This window comes from Ictidomys tridecemlineatus, chromosome 3 (assembly GCF_052094955.1).
Source record: "Ictidomys tridecemlineatus isolate mIctTri1 chromosome 3, mIctTri1.hap1, whole genome shotgun sequence".
Lineage (NCBI taxonomy): Eukaryota > Metazoa > Chordata > Mammalia > Rodentia > Sciuridae > Ictidomys > Ictidomys tridecemlineatus.
The window spans coordinates 205,634,417-205,650,549 of record NC_135479.1 but is presented as its reverse complement, the minus strand read 5'-3'; positions in this window follow the sequence as shown (position 1 = coordinate 205,650,549).

Sequence of the window (16,133 nt, the reverse complement as noted above, 5' to 3'; positions counted from 1 at the left end):
TAATGTCAGTGTTTAAATTAGGCCAGAATGCAGACCAGAGTATGAATTTTAATTTAAAAAATGCAACAACCTCATTACTGCATTGTACTTCAGAAGTAACATTAAATTAGAAAAGACAAAGAAGGGGGAGAAAAGGAGGAGAAAGAAGACAAGTAAGGCATAAGTGAAAAATAATAAACATATCTTTACTGTCATTAGTTATGGAAAATGTAACAAATTGGATTTTAATGAAGTTTTATTAATGCATAAAACTAATTGATGTTATAAATTATGTACATCCTATAAAACCTATCATGTGTTAGCTTTAAATAGTTTCAAAACCCTTTCACATATGTTTTCTTAGTTCTTATGAGAAATCATTGAGAACTAATGAGATTTAAACCAATAGAAGGTGGGATCTAATTTAGCTATAAGTCAAGGCTGAGGTTTCCAGATTTCTAACTGCAACTGTAGGTTGGGTGTTGCTGTTGTGGGATAAATAAGGGATGGAAAATCCACAGCACAGACATGGTAATAAAGGGAATTCTGCACTCAGCAGCAGGGTGGGAGGAAAGCAGGGAGTGGTGGGATGGCTGTAAACTGAGGGTGTAACTCCGGTGGCTCAGCTGCTGCTGAGTGCTGCCCTGGAACACTGTGGGACCAGATCTGATGCTTCAAAAGAATTTGGAATTCCAGCTTTTTATGCGAAAATTTGCAATTTGTAAATGTTGACATGCCATTCAGTGTTCTTTTTTTTTTTTCATAACATCAATGTGGTCAACAAACTATGCTAATAGTTACATCTGGACTGGGGCCAGTAGCAAGTTGGTGAAAGTTTAGCCACCATTTTAAAAAAATCTATATCTCTATCTGTATCTGAATATATGGGTCTATATACAGATACACACACACAGAGATATCTGTATATATATATATATTTGTCTATACACAGATATATATAATGTACATAGTTCATTATGAAGTATATGCTGTACAGAATTTAAAAATGATAATAAGTATGTATTATTCTTTATTAAGAATTCTACAGCACAATTAATTCTCAAAGAATAGTATGCTTGATTTTTGTCAAATTCTCATATCTAAAACCAACCTAGAGTTGCAACCAATGAGAAAGTGCAGTTCTGGCATGAATAGTGATTGAGATTTTCATTTATGTCGGGAATAAGAGCAAAGTTAAACAACAAAAACACACATGGGAACATTAGTTGTTAGTCGATGATGTAAGCAACTTCTTTGCTAAATCAAGTGATAGTTTTCAAATCCTGGAGGAGTATTTCTTCTATTTGGGGGCTATCTATAATTTAAATGGTATAGACATGATTTAAGTTTAATCTACATTTTTTATCATTCTCAACAAAATAATAACTCAAACTCATATATGCAGTGTTTTTCTGATTTCAGTGTTTTAAATATTGTCACTACATCCAAACAAAAGCTACCAAGAAAACACAGAGTTGAGAACAGTAGGACACCATTAAATGACATCCTCTCAACAGATGCAATAGGTACAAATAATACAAAGAGCATTATAGTAAAGTGTAGTAAAATAATTAGGGAGCCATGAGTTTTAAGTATTTATTATCTTCATTTTATATGACTTATATAATTGTAAGTTTATATAATTTAACTTTTAGCAATGACTGTGCTTAACACCCAGCTTGGAAAATTTCTAAAAATTTGCCAATGAGGTCCTGCCAGCCATAGAAGTCCATGCCACCCACTGGCAGAAAGAGATGCTGAAGGATCTGCATGAAGACGATGAGTTTAGGGAAGGGAAGGAGAGTCAATTCAGTACAGAAATGCCCATCTTCTCACCTTCCAGACCCACAGGTGGAAGTCTTAGGGATTAGCAACCACCCTACATGCAGTAGTCCACTCTTCAATACACAGAGCAGTGGTCCCAAAAGTTCCTAATGTGGGAGATGGTGGGGTTGAGGAATTTAAGATCTTATGAGAAAATATGAATTAAGAGCTAAAACTCTTCAGTCAAACTATAAAAGCCCCCACCCCCGAAAAAGAGAAAGGAAACAAAGGAATGAAGAAGAGATATGAATGATATTTTATGCAAATTAAATTGGTAAAGATGGGAATCAGATAATCAATTTCAATTTCTCAGACTTTCTCCCTGGTAATTTCAGGACCTTCCTTTGTCCATAATTTACAGGAAGAAGTTTAGAAATTTGATTTGATTTGCTTCAGGAAAAATGAGGTGACAAGGTCCTTTATTTATGCATTTGAAGTTGAACAGAGTCACTAATCACAACTCAGTGGTGCACAAGGTCGGTCATGATTTACTCAGTTCATCTCCAGAGAAGCAGAGGATCTGCAGAGAGGAGAAGGAATCATAAAGTCTTACTGACTTAACCAACGCAGCACAACCAACAGACAGAGTGGCAAAAATAGCCCCAAACTTAACCCAATTTTTAAAAATTTTGTACATGTGGAAACAGAAAGAGACTAACAATCAGGAAAACAGGGAAATACACAAACATGTGAGTTGTAACTCAAATAGCCAATAACTGAAATTAAAATTACCTTTACTAAAGGAAATGCAATGAGATACTAATATTTCATCCATTAGGTTGGTAAAAAATAGTTATTTGATATTAACTTTTGTTGTGTCTGTAGGCAAATACATATTCTCACACAATGTTGGTGGGAGAATAAACTCAATTTGAAGTACAATTTAGGAATGTGTCTTAAAATGAATACAAGCTTGAAGCCAATGATTCTGTTTCTCCGTATCTGCCATAAAGAAACGTTCCTCCAGAGAGAGATATATGTCAATTAATAAAAATTCATTTAACCACTCACATGTCAATTAATAAAAATTAACTTAACCATTCACCTATAAGCATATTTTTCATATGCATATTATACTTCAATAAAGAGTTTTTAAAAGAAAACAATAACATAACACTTGGGTAATTGTCATCTAGAATTGATAAATATGAACACTCTGTCATGTTTACTCTAAGATTTTTTAAATGAAAGAAATAAAACACTATTAGTATTTAAAATTGGAAAACAATTATGAACTTTATATAGTAGGTTTGTTGTTGGAAGTAGTATTGACACCACAATTCTGAAACTGTATTGAGTGTATTGTAGGATTGTGCAAAAGAGTAGATATATTGAAGTTCTGAGAGATCTATGGTTCTGTTAGAAATATGAGTTGAGGGAGGGAGAGGGAGTGGCCAAGGATATTAGACTGAACTGAAGGTATTGTACAAGCTCATGATTTAAAAAAATTTTTTTTAAATTACCAGCTCATGATTTTTAAGACATGTTAATAAAAAATAGTTATTTGATATTATATAATTTTATCCATGAAGAGGACCTAGACATAATGACACTCTTTTTTTTTTTTTTTATTTTTTAGTTATCGGGGGACACAACATCTTTTTGTTTGTATGTGGTGCTGAGGATCGAACCCGGGCCGCACGCTTGCCAGGCGAGCGCGCTACTGCTTGAGCCACATCCCCAGCCCTATAATGACACTCTTGTGGCAAAGAGCACACCCCACACCCAAATTTTGGTTTCCTCAGTGTCATTTCCTATTAAGACAAACAAATATACAAAAACTAGGATGATGAATAAATGGCTGATTCCAAAGGGCAGAGCTGCAAAAAATAAGGTGAACCTGGAATACTTTACTGGGTCGGTATGAAAAGCTCAAAAAGTTGATTGGGGACCTATCAAAAATATTCGGGAGCCAGCTTAAATTATTCTACTGGCCATATCAGGGACAATCCTGACATCAAGTAATCAATTATGGAAGTGGATTGCAGTGTGTTGATTTGAAGAACATTCCAGAGCCTATACTATTCACAAAATATAAACAAAGGTTGGAAGAGGGAAGAAAAAAAATTCTGCTATACAGAAGGACAACTAATAAAATATATGTGCATAACAGGGTAAGCAAGAACAGGAAGATGGTTACTGTGATCTTCGTTCATGTAACTGTCACAAGGCATACTCGTTATCTATACCTCTTGCCTCTGTGGCCCATTCCATGTTCCTCTAGCTCCTTCAGCTGGGATCTTTACCTGCTGGGATAACCCCAAACTTTCTTCCTGAGGGGTGTGAGCCCTTGGCAGTCCCGCCTCAGCTGGATTTCAATAGTCTTCCATTAAAATTTTCCTCCAGATATGGAAATACCAGCAACTGACCCCTAGAACCCGTAGGTTCCAGATATGTTCTTCACTACCCCACCATGCTAGAGTAACTTTATTCTCCTTTAATAATAAGGACAAATCATCCAAGACAATACAGTAACCCCCTTTCCCCTCTGGTGATTCAGAAGCATGAAATGCCAAAAATAGCCAGGGTACATACTCAATTGTCAGTTAAGTGTAATCTTCATTGTGTCTTCTGATGGAAGCATTTCTTCATTGAATAAAGACTCACTTTGTAGATAAAGGCCCAATTTGCAGAGTAGGGAGGGAACATTTTTAAGTGATTAACAGAAATGACACTACCACTTCCAGTCCTGGGTTTTAAGACTTTTGTGTTCTCACTATAGAGTTAGAAATTTGAAATATATATTATATATATTCCACAGAACAGAACCCCAGCCTCTCCAGCATTTTCCCAGCTGGTGCCATGCTAAGTCTTCAATAGGCCACTTCAGTGTGCTACAAGATATATAGCCCTGTATATTACCCAGGTTCTTCTGGGTAATGAGATGAGTGGAAACACTAGTGCACTATGGGAACAGGAGCCCCCGAAACACTTTTAGCATCAAAAAAACTGGCCCCTGGTCAGAAGCAATGTTCTATATGAGATAGCATTAGGTGAATTAATGGCTTCACTAATTCCGTGGAAGGTGGTATTGGCAGAAGTACTAGAGACAGGGAAGTACATAGAACAAACACCTATTTCACCCAGTGAAGGAAAATTGTTGTCCCCTTCATGATGGAAAACATTACTGTAACTAAACTGATTCTCCCAGGAAATGTTCCGAATTGGGGACTGGTAGCTGCTGCTGATGAGTTGGGCACTAAGCATTTAGATTAGTGAAAGGACATCCTTGTTGTTGAATCCAATATAAACCTTCATCTCTGACACCATGGCCACTTTATAAGACCACTGCATAAGCAATGGAATAGAGGCAGACTGATACCCAGGGAACTAGTCATCATATCTCCTTGATTATTGAGAGCATTTTTTTTTTTAGTGAGGTGACTTTAGAGTACCCATCTAATCACCAATATCCTCCTACTTCTACCTAGTCTGAGAGTCTATGTGTATAACTTTTCCCCATATCTCCCTGTCTTATTCTTTCCAAATCTCTGACAATTCACTTCAGCCTTTTAAATCCAGGGTCCTGTGAGAGAATTAACTCCCATAGAAAATAATGTGACATTTCTCAATTTTACTGAGGGTGGAACATAGTCAGATGCACAAAAATAAGTTAATTATAGATTCATAAAAGGTATAAGTTCATTTGTTATATACAATAGATTTCAAACAGCATTAAGACTTTTAAGGAATTCCACCTCGAGAGTGGTGATCCACTCAAACCATCAGTAAATCATGAGTCAGTATATATCTCCCCTTCCAGCCATGACTCTTTCTAAGCAAAGCAGGAAACCAGATGAGTTGCTTGAAGTTCTGCCTACTGGGAAGATTTTATTTTATCATTCTCCTGGTCTGCTCCTAATGGGACTGCAATGCTACCGAGTCCTCTTCCAGATGGGGCCATAACAATGTGAAACTGTGTACTAGAGGCTTGGATTCTTCTTTTTCTTCCTTAATCAGTTTGTCACAGGGAATTCCTAAAAAGGCCATATGTATGGCTTGAAGGAAGGGCTATGGACATGAAGAGTGGCCGACAGAGTAAACACTGGGAGCAAGAGTCATCTGCTCTTGCAATGTGCTTATGTCTGAGGTTTTTTAGCTCTCAACAAGGTGTATACTACTTCCATTCATTTATACAGTACATGTCCAACTTTATGTTTTGGTAGATCAGATAACCTCAGCTCATTTGGGACAACTAAAATCATATGGTCATTTGGCGTTCTAAAATAGACACTCACTCTCCATTAGGAATTAGGGCAAACCAGAGCAATTGCTCAAAAGGAGATTTATTTGCCACTTAATTGAATTCAATAAATCTATTTAATACCAGATTCATATTAATCACAGGGCTTAAGATCATCATAATCGTGAGAGTATTTCAAGCCATGGAACTTAATTTGATCCCTTAATAAGACAATGAGAAAGAAAGCCCAAAGAAACATTTGAAAACGTGGGGGTCATTTAAAGAATATCTACTGAAGGGCTAACAATGTCAGTGAAGAAAGAAACACATGAAAAAGAGATGTTTGGAAGCAGGTAAATGTTGCATAGCCAGCTCTCCATAATAAAGCAGCTCTGATTTGAGGCATTTACTGATTTCCATGGCATAAAGTCTCCTTCCATGGCCAATTTCAAGCAATGAATTGTGCTGTCACTGAACCTGGAGTTGAGAAGAGATGCAATCAGTTCTTTCAACCCAAAGGAAACAGCTCCAGCATACAGTGTGATTGTCGTGCTTCAGACAGGAAAGTGGGCCTATCAGGCTACAAGCTGTTGATGGGTCCAATAAGATGAACCCAGGGGTGTCCTCTGGACTAGCAGAGGTAAGTTATGGGTGAGGTTGACCAGAAGAGTGTTGGTGAAGTTGCTGGGACAGGACTGACTGGAGTGGTTTGAGGAGTGAACAGGACATGAGAGTGACCTGCAGGAATGCAGACAAATGTGTGGAGGAGTCTGGGTGTGAAGGAGACCAGGGAAAAGGAGCCACAGCTGGAGAAGGCCAAGGAGGTGTCTGGATTGAACACATAGTTTGCGCATGCTGATGGGATGACACAGCAGAAAGGGTCCGTGGGACTCTTAGAAGACAGAAGGGATGGGTATGAGGGTCAAGTTCCTAAGTGAAGGAGATCTGGTGCACAAGTTGGCGGATTAATCTTCGAGAAGAGGAGGACACTTTCATTTTCATGAGCAGAGGAAAGGATGACAAGGACAGATGAAAGCAGGTTTGCAGATCCCATTCCCTTCAGGGGCTTACCTCCTCTGTGAAAAGTGACATGATATTGTCATAATATGAAGCACTTTGAGAAGAGAGGAGGATATACATAAATAAGCATCACACGATATGGAAAGTCAGCTTACCAAGAAGACCTATTATGAGTGCTGGACAGATGCACTTGTTGGAACCCCTCATGCTCTTCATTGCCATATATTTTAAAGTCTTTACCATTGGATTATTAGGGTGATAGGAAGAGGAACTGATTTAAAAAGAAGAATCACATGATCACTTCCAGGTTTTTAACCAAAAGCATCTTTCCTCTTGCTTAAAACCTTTCCTACTTCTCTTGTTGCTCTGTTAGGAGACATTGGGTGATCCGCGAGTCGGTTTTGTGCAATTTGTACTTTGCTAGAAGTCTAACATCTTCTGTAGAATTTCAGCTGTATTGTCATTAGGTGGCACATACTATTCTCTCTTAATTTGGCCTCTTCTCTATTTCTAATCACACCTAAAGTTATGGGGTATGTGTGTGTGTGCGCGCACGCGCATGCATACACAAGCATGTGTGTGTGTGTGTGTGTGTGTGTGTGTGTGTGTGTGTTCTTTTATTAGGCTTATTAGCTAATTTTCTTTGAAATCCCTACAATTTGGTTTTTACTTGATTATTTTATAATCTACTAATTTGTCTTCGAATATTCCTATTTCCTACATTCTTGGAATTATTTAAGTGTTTTTAATAGTTTCTGAGAATACTTTCTTTTTGTTCTATTTTTGTAATTACAAATTTAGTTTAAAGCTACACATAATTCCAAGTGCGTCTTGAGGTGTATACAATATATTTTATATGAAATAGCAACATCTGTATTATAGTTTACAGATAATTTATATTTTATTTTCCTCTTTGATTCAGAGATTTAGATGTTTGATTAATTCCCAAGGAGTTAAGATTTTTTTAGTTTATTTTTTCCTTATTTGTTTTTGCAGTGTTGGGGATTGAACCCAGGACCTGTGCATACCAGGCGAGCACTCTACCACAGAGCACACTTATTTTTTTTCTTTCAACTAGGAGTTTCTTAACTTATTTGATTTATAATTTAACTTTTCCTCTAGTTGGGGAATTTGTCTATAAAAGTTTTTTGGGGGCGGGGAACCGGGGATTGAATTCAGGCACTTAACAACTGAGCCACATCCCTAGGCCTATTTTGTATTTTATTTAGAGACAAGGTCTCACTGAGTTGCTTAGGGCCTCACTTTTGCTGAAGCTGGCTTTGAACTCATGATCCTCCTGACTCAGCCTCCTGAACTGCTGGGATTACAGGCAGGCACCCTCATGCCTGGCTAAATTTTTTTTAAACCAATACTGATTATTGAACACAGGCCCTCATGCAAGGCAGGTAGGTACTGAGCTACATTCCTAGTCCTCCCTGCTACTCCCACCTGTTTATTTTTTTGTTTTTAATTCTTTTTTATGGGGTCTCCTTAAGTTGCGCAGGTTGACCTCCAACTTGTGATCCTCCTATCTCAGTCTCACAAGTAGTGAGATCACAGCATGTGCTACAGCACCTGCCTGTAAATATTTGAGAGTTTGTTCAGATTTTTAAAAATTTAGTTACCAGGTTAATGATTGATATTTATAAGTGTTTCACAGAAGAAACAGATTATTAAGTAATCGAGTTTGGATAGTAAAAAATTATCTCTTTATCTATTTATATTATACTTGAGGTCACTGATGATATTACTAAAATTTTCTAAACCTTACATGATTTTTGGCCAAGTGATCTTTGTGATTCAGAAAGAGGCTTATTAAAATATTATATATTAGGGCTGGGATTGTGGGTCAGTGGTAGAGTGCTCGCCTTGCACGTGGAAGGCCCTGGGTTTGATCCTCAGCACCACATATAAATAAATAAAATAAAGTTATTGTGTCCAACTTCAGCTACAAAAAATAAATTTTTAAAAATATTTTATGTTGATAATATTTAGTGTCCATTTGACATTTCTACTTACGAATTTAACACAAAACAGGAAAAGTTTGTTGATCAGGGACGGACACAGAGAAAGCCATATGTGACAGCCATGAGAGAGTTTTGCTGTGTGAGTACAACAAAGAAGAGAGAGTTGAAGGTGTTGCAAGAATGTGACTGTTTAAAAAAAACATAAATGAATAAATTTTAAAAATTAAAAAGTAAAAAAGAATGAGACTGTGATCTATGAAATCCAATGTGGATAAGGAGGGAAACAATAAGAAGAGGATGGACAGTGGAAAGTGAGGGTTAGTGGACTAGAGGTAGAGCAAGCCAGCTGGACAACAGGAATGATGCAGGCACTGGGGAGGTCCAACATGCAATCTTTATGGCTAAAGTAGAGCGGTAGATAGGATTATTAGAGGTGATGTGAGGCAGCCGGGAATGTAAGATCATCCACTCAGATACCAGAGTCACTAAGAATAAGCCAGTAAATGAACATCCCTCAAACAGTAATGAAAAAAATGCACCAAAAATTAAGTATTTGTAATATTATAAGCAATTTTTGTTTTCTTCATATCATTCTGTATTTTCTTTTTTCCCCAATTAAAAAAATTGTTCATTTTTAGATATACATGAAAATAGAATGAATGTATTTTGGCATACTATACAGATATGGAATATGACATTCTAATTAGGACCCCATTCTTGTGGTTGTACATGGTGTGGAGTTACACTGGTCATGTATTCATATGTGAACATAGGAAAATTAAGTCCAATTCATTCTGTTGTCTTTCAATTCACAGTACCAAAAAAAAAAAAAGTTCTGTATTTCTAAATTTCCAAAGTATGTAGGAAGTACTTCCCTAATTAGAGAAAGATTACTTTTAAAAGTCTACTTAGAGTTTTTAACAAATTCAAAGCTGTGAGGGTCTTTGGACTTGTATTTATTGTACAACTTTGCCACCTTTCAGTAAAACTTAAGAGAAACTTTTTCTTCTTTTATACCCAGAAGGGCTGTTCTTAACCCTGCTGTCTTCAGTAATACATCTGTTTTTAATTTTTCACTCCTAGTCCCAGAGGGACAGACAATAATGTCTAAATGATGCTGGTCCAACACAGCTGGTAAGTGTTGCAAAGAAAAGATACATTGCTATTATTTGCTTATGCCTTAGTATTATAGTTCTTAGATATATCTATAAAGTGTTCATTGTGAATGTAATATATATCATATGGGGTGTTATGTTTCTGAATTACACTCTCTCACACCATAATGTTAGATGATTCCAACTGCTCATTTTATAGGAGATGTTTTAAGAAAAGCTTATTGAAGGAGATACCCTGAAGCTATTAATTGTTGATCATCTTGCAGGAAAAGGTTCTGCTTCAATCCTGGAAAATCACATTTTCTAATGATAAAAATACGTAAATGGCCACTGGCACATGTGTGCAAATATTATTTTTCTAAATTTTCTAATAATTACTTTAAAAAACTCTGGATCTATTAAACCTGGTTTGAGTCATGGTTAACGGTTTGATAGAAAATATGCTCTCACTGAATTAGAATCAAAGGCTAAATTTTCATTTATTGGATACTCTATCACTGAACTATACCCCAGGCTAGAAGTTTTCTAACATTTTCAATTAGGGCAAGTCACATGCTATGGATGGAAGCACTTGTCTCTATTTGCAGGTTAGCTGCAATAACTACCTGGAAGAGAAAGGGCCATCCTCACTTTTGCCTGCTGCTTAAATGCCTACCTGTGGGGGGGGGTAGCTTTATGGATAACTTTAAAAAAAAATACAACACACCAAACTCTTTGCTGACCAAACTATAGCTAAAGAGTTACTGAGCTGGTAAATTATTTAAAAATTATAAAATTTGCAAGGAAAAATCAACAATAAGGGCTGGGGGTGTGGCTCAGTGGTAGAGCACTTGCCCTACATATGTGGGGCTCTGGGTTTGATCTTCAACACCATGTAAAAATAAATAAATAAAATAAAGGTACCATGTTCATCTACAAATAAAAAAAATTTTAAAAATTGTTTTAAAAAATCGACCATAATATAAAATTAAAGCACTGTTTTTTTTTTTGTTAGAATTCATTGGTCCTAAGATTTTTAGATCCTAGGATTTTAACGGAAATAAAGTTGAACCATTTTGTTTAATTTAATTAATTTTTATTTTTTTTAAATATTTATTTTTTAGGTGTAGATGGACACAACACAATGCCTTTATTTTTATGTGATGCTGAGGATCGAACCCAGGTCCGGCCTGTGCTAGGCGAGTGCTCTACCTCTGAGCCACAATCCCAGACCTAATTAATTTATTTTTATGTGGTACTGAGGATAAAACCCAGTGCGTCACACATGCTAGGCAAGTGTTCTACCACTGAGCCACAACTCCAGACCAAAACTAAACCATTTTAAGCGCACACACACACACACACACTCCAAAATAAGACATCATTAAAAAGAACAACAAAGCAAAGAAGAAATTTACTGCAAGGATTTCAGGGATACTAAGGGAACCCCCAGCCAGGGGCAATCTAGCTTCAGAAACAGTTGAGAACAAGGAGCTGGGAAGGTAGCAGCTAGCATTTCCTGCCCTACTTCCTTCTCTCCTGCTACACTATTTTCCTTAGTTTCTGAGTTTGACATAGAAATTAATGGGTTTCCTATAGTTTTAGAGTTCATTACAGGCGCCAGCCATTATCTCTGCCTTAATTGCAACATCCTGGGAAAACCTGATTGGTCCACTCTGGATCACTCAATATAAGGTAACCAGCCTTGGCCCAGTCAGGACAATAGGCTTTCTGTATCCTAGGTCAGGGTACCCTTCTCCCTAGAGGAGGCAGTTTCCAGAGGTAGAGGAGATAACAAATATGTCGAGATCATGTTTTAGGAATAAAGGTATGTTACCTGTATGCATATATCAACCTAGAGTAAAATATTCATAACTAGATAAACAATGTCCAATACCATTCAGTCAACAAATATTTATTAAATACTACCTTTGTGTGCAAAATACCTTTTCAGGTACCAAAAACACAGCACTGAATTAAACACAGAAATTCTCAGACCTGCCTTCATCAAGGAAAGGTCTGAAAAATTTAGTTCAATAATCAAATGATTCTGAATTTCCAAAGTAGAACTGAGATGTCCAGAGGTATAGTTTTAGAAAAAAATCCTAGACTATGGATCTCTAGACTATTAGATTTTTTACTTGACAATAATTTTTTAAACAGTGGAAGGACTCGTAGTTTTAGTTTGCCAAATAAGGGCATATGTTTGCCAAACACACTGGGCTGGCAGAGTAACTCAGTGGTGGGATACCTGCCTAGCATGCAGAAGGCCCTGGGTTCAACCCCCAATATACAAAACAAACACACAAGAAACTAAAAAAACTGAAAAACCACTACCATATATTACCACAGAAATTCACAGAAATAAAGACATTTTCTCATCTTAATACTGAAGAGAAAGACATAATCTTAGACTAAAGAACCATTTTTTTTTCACAAGTGGGTTTTTGACTACTGTCTATGAACAGACTGTCCTTACTATTCTTACCTGGCAGCTGCCTAGGGGCAAATTTTTAGAGGTTCATAGACTTGCATTTGGTAATCATTTTCTAGACTAAAGAATCTAAGGCTGAGTCAGCAAACAAAACTGATTTGTCTGTTTTATCTGAATTTTTGTGGGTCAATTAATCCAAGTCTCAATTTGGTGGAAGAAAATCATTAAAATTATTGGTGAAAATACATTATTTAAACTAACTTATTGATTCAAATCAAATGGTTGATATAACAGTTCTATATAGTCCTTATCATCTTAGAATACTAAAGACACTCCAATATTAAATGGTGATGATATACTATGTTAATAAATTTTAAAAAATATTAATCAATTTAATACTCAAAGCACAGAAGCACTTTCTCAAATAATTCATTTCCAATGGCTGGCAGGCAATTGTAGCAGCACTTCAGCCTCAGGAGTTTGATTTCTACAAGATCTATAATACCCAGCAGAAGGAACTTTGGCTTACTTGGGCAGCAAGGCAACTTTTTAGTGTTTAATTTTGCCCTTTAAGTATCTGAATACGGTAGACTGGCAAAGTCATAAATACATTTGTTATCTTTAAATATTTGGGCTCACTATAAAATCAGAAGTGTTCTTCCCTCTATCCATACCCAATTGGTGCTTTTCAATGTGTGAGTTCTTTTAAAAACTTCAGGCCACTATTTTACCATGTTCTGCTTCTGGGCCTTATCTTTGTTACCTTTACCTTAATTGTTTTACAGCAAATTTGTCTCCAGGTCCAGGTGTCTCATGGCTGACCAGCCATAATTTGAATCTTTTATTGAAAATGGGAGTTCTGCTTCACCAGTGAAACATGCTGTTGGAATCAGAACTTAAATCAATGCTAAACAGCCAGAATATAAGAATTAAGAGTAATGTGAGTAAAATAGAAGCCATGATGTCGTTAACTTTTCCTATTAACTGAAGGAAAAATGTTATAGGGAGGTGCTCTTAGTTCCAAAACTAAGTTCGATGTGGGCAGATTTCAAATCCAGTCAAAGAAAATCAGAAAAAAAGACAGATGTGTACAAAATAGAAATTCTTGGTGGTCTTGGGACCTTCTGATTTAACTTGGAATTTAAATATGAGTGAAATTGTGTTTGCTGGTAGAAGTCAATTGAACAACTTCTATAAAGAGCAATTTAGAATTAGCTAAATGAAAAACGCACACATTGGGATCTAGCAATTCTAATTCTAGTACATCCTAATGATATGAATATGTTCCAAAGTGTTTCACTGCAACACTGATTATTATAGTGTAGGGGAGGGGAAACTTGTTACTCTCCAAAGATTCAATAATTGAGGTTATGAAGTAAACTGTCAGTAGACAAACTAACAAGAGAAAAACCATTTAAATTATGTACGTATGCACAAAGTCCCACAAAATATGAGATTTGATGAAGAAGTAGATGATTCAAGTTTTTATGGCATACTGAGCTACAGAAAAGAAGAGGAACATGTGGTTTCTGGTGGGAGGTGGTGGTAAGTTATGAGAGGGTAAAGAGAAGAGCTGTATGGTGAATGAAGTTTGTCTCGTTTCACAGATAGCCTCTTAGGTAATACAGGTTGTCTTGGAGGAGCCCATCAGAATAGGGGCTCTGTTCTGCTGTGATACAGTCAATGTTGCCTGGTTAATGAGATTCTCTTTTGGGGACTCTACTGAAGTGGCACCCCCTTCTCCACAGAAAAGCCCTCTTCACCATGGCTGATTTTAGGTCAGCAAAAGAGTCTCTGCAAAAGAGTTCAATGTAGATAAACTTCCTGTTTTCGTGTTGCCCTGTTTACTTGGCCACTGGCCCAGAAGATACCAGCACTCCAGGTGCTGGATACTCCCTTACTAGTTTTTCACAAACGTATCTAGTACAGTACTTTGAAGAAATGTGCAAACAAGGCCTCTGGCCTTGAGCTGGGCTTCACAGAGATGTCTACATTTTTAAGATAAGTTACAATTGGGCTCCATGGTAACAGCTGGCAGGGGGAGGAAAGAAAGGGGAGAAGCAGCTCTCCCCTTCTCAGGTGTTGTCCTTGAAGAGTTATCTTGCCCAGAACAGTGAAAGAAAGAACTGCTTTTATGTGAACTTCTGCAGACTGTGAACTTCTGAGCCCCTCCCCTTAGACAATGGGTATAAAATTCTGAAACTCCCTGAACTCGGGATTCAGGGGATTAATTGACTACAGCAAAGTCTGTGCCCTCTAAACCTGGCTGCAGCCAAATAAAACTGTTTCCTGCTATCTTCTGTGCCTTGCTTTCTTTGTCCCTACAACACTACTTTTATGCAGATAAGGGAATTCTTGAGAATGCCCCCTCTCTGCACTTCGGTGGTTGCAGTGGTGGGGAGTAGGAAGGGAAACAAGAAGGCAGAAGGCCAGTAAGATCTTAGTCCTATTTTAATTGAAAGTACCCAGAATGCCAAAGCCCCAGATTTTAAGGTATCATTTTTATTTAAACCCCAACAACAGCAAGACTAGAAATGACTTCAATACCAAATTTTATGAGACTCTAAGTAAATGATGCAGCTGTGTAAAAGAAAAATGAGACAAGCTTTTTTTCTTTTCTTGGAGGGGGGGTTACAGATATAGACAGATATCCAATTTGTTAGGTGTGTAAAGATACAGCTTACACATCCTCTGTGTAAAATGGGAAATTCATTTAAAATATGCACATTTGCCTTTGTGTTCATAGAATATCTCTGGAAGATCATGCTAAACTGTTAACACTGCTGCAGAAGAGGTGAACTTTTTCCACAACGAATACTTTTTGAATTTTGAAACATGAAACTGATTTCACAAAACACACATACACACCCGAAGGCTAAGCTTGCCGGAAGAACAAGCTCCAAGTTTGACGATAAAAAGAGAAATGGGGGTTCAACTTCAGAAGTAATCACCTTGTTAAGACCTTGGTGGTTCAGATAGTCCCTTTGTAACACAAGTCTGAAGACTGTCACAACATCCCCACCCCCAGTTTTCCTCCCGTTTGTTTCTGAAATTAACGATGCTTCGGAAAGAATTTAGTCACAGAATTGCTATTAAACTTGTCCCTGTCTCCAAAACACTACATTTGCTTTCCCTGTTACAGCTTTGTGTGGGTGATGTCACCCAGATAACAGTTTACCATAAATAAAACTTAATGTCTAAGTGCTCTATGGCTATAAAGCTGTAGAAGTACTAAGTTTTAATGTAATTACTGATAACTCCTACAGTCTCAGTTTTGAGAGGAACACCCACCCAGGGAACACACTTTGCCTCCCCAACCCGCCTTCACCTTCTGCTCCACTCCACCCCTCCGCCTCTATCTGCCCCGCCCAGAGCTTGGCGGGAGGTTTTCTCACGTGACCGCTGCGCGTAAGTGCGGAAGCCGCACTGCAGCAACACAATCGAAGACATGATAGAGTCTACTCTTTACTCCCATCTCTATGATCCTCTTTGTGACCAATCGAACAACACGGGAGTCCCAGAGTTCCGTGCCAATAGTCCTCCAAGCCGAAAGAGGGCGGTGCAAAAGCTGACGTTCTCACTACAGGCGCGAGGCGCTCTTTCTCCAAGTATTGAGGGAGCGTGGGAGCTCA